This window comes from Labrus bergylta, chromosome 3 (assembly GCF_963930695.1).
Source record: "Labrus bergylta chromosome 3, fLabBer1.1, whole genome shotgun sequence".
In the NCBI taxonomy this organism is placed as follows: Eukaryota; Metazoa; Chordata; class Actinopteri; order Labriformes; family Labridae; genus Labrus; species Labrus bergylta.
In genome coordinates, this window is record NC_089197.1 from 32,387,873 (window position 1) to 32,391,931 (window position 4,059).

At 35.3% G+C, this 4,059-nt stretch overlaps 1 non-coding gene across 1 annotated transcript; it reads right to left on the minus strand.

The window, feature by feature from the left end:
• Nucleotides 1-2,776: 2,776 nt before the first annotated feature.
• trnat-agu (transfer RNA threonine (anticodon AGU)) lies at nt 2,777-2,850 on the minus strand. Its single transcript has one exon. It is a non-coding gene; the product is annotated as a tRNA-Thr (tRNA).
• Between the last annotated feature and the right edge of the window lie 1,209 nt (nt 2,851-4,059).

Consider the following 4,059-nt stretch of genomic DNA (forward strand, 5'->3'; position numbering starts at 1 on the left):
AAGTTTGTAAGAGCTTTAAAATGATGACCTTCTCGGCTTCCTGTGCAACATAACATTTGATTTGTTCTGTTGTTTATCATCATCAGGGGCTTGATTGTTGTAGGTGCTGCTTGTGACCTGGACGTTACATAACACTGTAGATTAAATGCATTTCCAGCTTTAAATGTTAAACAGTCTCTATTATGTCAAAATGCAAGTTTGCTTTTGAAATCCTGCTCACCATTTTCATGTTCTTCTCAAATTGAAGGTGGGAATCTAATGAAGATTCTAAAAGCTCTGATCTTTTACGAGAATGATTTCTGCTCAAGTTAAATCTTTTCCATAAACAAAAGCTGAAGTCAATGTGCCTGTTTCATTGTCTAACTTGGTGTGTTTGAGAAGGCCCCTCTTCTCTTCTCTCAACACTGGAACTTCCATTCAGCACTCTTATTTATGGGGTTTGTACGGTAGTTATTTCATAACATAACACCAGATGCTGAAACTCACCACAGGCCAAGTGAAATATGTTTAACTTTAGGAGGAGATCCTTTCTTTTGTTTCCTTGCACACTACAGACAGCTGCTTGTACTCAACAACGTTTAATACTTCTATAAAGGAACACATGGATGTTCTGTTTTGTATTGCAATGATGTTTTTATGTAGGAATATTTACCTCAGGGTTTGAAAACAACACATGAGCTAATTCTTTCCCAAGACTGTCACTCTGATATTAATATACTTACCTGTCACAGAGTGTCAGAAACAGTGCAACATGTGCAATGGCCCTGTGGCATAAACATCCTTGATACTTGTACGTAAAGTATTCTCATTGTTTAGATTAGTCTTTTCATTCTTTTAAATTTAACCACATTCAACACAAATCATTGTAGCTCTCTGCACAATATACTATATTGACCTGTCTCATGTAGAGTATATAGCTTAGATCAAAATACCTGTAGAATACATGGCATCATATAAGATTCAGCAGTCTTTGCACTCTTTTTTGCACTGTAAATTGTCTTACTGAATAGTATCTGTTTCTTTTATCATTTCACTTTAATGTTTTTATCTGCTTATGCATAATAGACCTACTAAGTACGCTACACTTATATTTCTTGTTGCCTACCTGTCAAAACAAAAACTGAAAATTTGAATGTGAAGAGCTACAATAAAATAATAAGGCAGGGATGACACAGTATAATGTCTTTAAATCCCTTCTTAAAACATATGTCGTCTTCTTAATGTCTTCTCTTACTGGTTTTACTATTTTTATCTTCTTTTACTTCTTACTGTCCTTTTATTGATGGTCTTATCTTAACTCTTATATTTTAACTTGGTCATTTCTTATCTTACTTTGTCTATTTATGTTTTATATTTATATATACTTTTTATTATTATTAATATTATAGTTTTTTTTTTATCCTTTAATCACTTGTTTCTATTTCTTTTCCTGCTCTTACCTTCTTATTGCTGTTCTCTTTTGATTTGCTTTTAGCTCTTTTAGTTTCTTACACATTTTTAAATCTTTGGTCCTCTTGGTCTCAGCTTTTGTTGTTGGGTTCTTGTGATGGTTCTTATGATGGTTCTTATGATGGTTCTTGTGATGGTTCTTATGATGGTTCTTGTGATGGTTCTTATGATGGTTCTTGTGATGGGTCTTATGATGGTTCTTGTGATGGTTCTTATAATGGTTCTTGTGATGGTTCTTGTGATGGTTCTTGTGATGGTTCTTATAATGGTTCTTGTGATGGTTCTTATGATGGTTCTTGTGATGGTTCTTCTGATGGTTCTTATGATGGTTCTTGTGATGGTTCTTCTGATGGTTCTTATAATGGTTCTTATAATGGTTCTTGTGATGGTTCTTATAATGGTTCTTGTGATGGTTCTTATGATGGTTTTTGTGATGGTTCTTCTGATGGTTCTTCTGATGGTTCTTATGATGGTTCTTGTGATGGTTCTTATAATGGTTCTTGTGATGGTCAGGTTATATATGTCTGGTTGTGTATCGTGCACTTTGGGTTCTTTTCTGTTGAACTGTATTTAATTATTTTTAGTATTTTACATTTGTTTTGTTCTTACTATTGTTTCTGTTCTTCTGTGTTTGGTTTAATTTGTTTTTGTTTTTACTGTTTGTCAAAGCACTTTGTAAACCTGTGTTTATAAAAGGTGCTATATAAATAAAGTTGTCTTTGGCGCTGGATCTTAAATCACTGGTGCAGGGTATAATGGGGGTGTCAGCCTATGTGAAAACATTGTGTTGTTCAGATGTTATTTTGAAAAGGAAACCACCAAACCTCCGCTTATTTAGGGCCCGCTCTGTGTCCAGCTTGACGTATCTAGCAGGACAAAGTAGACCACATATTTATTTTTGTTTAAGGGCCCTTTCTCCTCCTCTACGCGGAATAAATGTTACAAACAGTTTGGTGGATACTGCAGACATCGTCTTGAAGTTTACAATACACGGTAATCCTCGTTACATTGTTGAAATGAATGAGTACATCCACGACACGGTTGCTTCATGATTCTCTCTACCCGATCCCTCCATTGTAGTCTGAAGGACTGTGTGATCAGTAGACGGTGTCTGTACCTCCCCCGTGTGGTCGGATGCGTGAACTGCACATCCTCTGACAGATAATATAAGGTGCATTTTTATGTTTGAATGTTTTAAAAGGTTACAGAACATGATTTTAGAGGGAGCAAAAATAAAAGAATGAATGATAAACATATAGAGAGACTCGCAGGATAAATAATTCAGTCTCACACAACATATAACAACTATTAAGGAGCAGATATGAAAAGGCACCGCTGGGATTCGAACCCAGGATCTCCTGTTTACTAGACAGGCGCTTTAACCAACTAAGCCACGGCGCCGATGAGATGACCCACCGACAGAGGGCTTCATGAACATATTCAGAGTGACGAGTCAAAATGAATATTTCCGGTTCCTCAGGCAGAAACGAAAGCACATGTACAATGAAAAAGGATGATGGAAACGTGCCAGACGCGCTTTCATACGGAAATAATTTATTACTAATAATAATACGGATGATAATAATAATAATAATTTAAAATATGACCTGAATTAATGTCGGGGAGTCATGTTGTAGAAGGATGCAGTGATGTGACAAAGACAATTATTTCCTCTAAATAAGAGCTATTTTGTATGAGGGACAAAAAATGACTAAAGTATAAATAAATAAAAGTTGGGATAAATGCATACAATAATGTATAAATAAATAAATAATTAAAGAAATGCATCAATAAATATATACAAGATTTTAATTAAATGCTGTAAACCTCACCCTCTGCTTATCAATGTACTCTTTTCTTTAGGTTTGTGGAAAAAAAAGAGGGTTAGCTGCCAACCTGCCTGGGGGAGTTGTTAGACTTTAGGGAAATAAAAGATGAAAAAAAAACTGTTGTTTTTACCTTAATGTAATGCAAAACCTAGACACGAGTTCTAATTCAATTATAAGTATTAAAATAGGCACAAGGAAAAAAAAAACTGCGATAGAGAATTTTTTGTTCATGAACCCTCTCCAAATAACTGACTTCAACACTAGCCACCACAGATCTGTGCGTTTCTGCAAGTCTTTGCATTAACTCAGCATCCGATCTGGACAGTGTGATCATCTCTTTCAGTTTTCAGGGATGACTGAATGATGGAAACTTGTTAGGAGGGACATATCTAAAATGAGCATCCAGGTACTTTGGTGAGGGGGGGATTTGTGATCATCAGTTATGAGTGTGAATAGAGGCCAGACCAACTACCCAATACCCCATAATGTAAAAGCACTTTGTGATACATTGTTGTATTAAAAGTGCTATAGAAATAAAGTTTGCTAGAATTACATTTATTCACCCAGCCTCCATAGTAGAGGAATGCATGATTTTCTTGTCTTGTTTTTTTATTTTATTAATGAGCATACCATCACTACCATACATCTTGTGATGTTCAGTTACCAGCTTGGCTCTTATAACTTCAGAACCAAATGCTAGTCTTACACAAAGAGTATTATTTATCTATTATCTACGATTATTGATGGGACATGGACAAAACAAGACCCCACGCACAGTTAA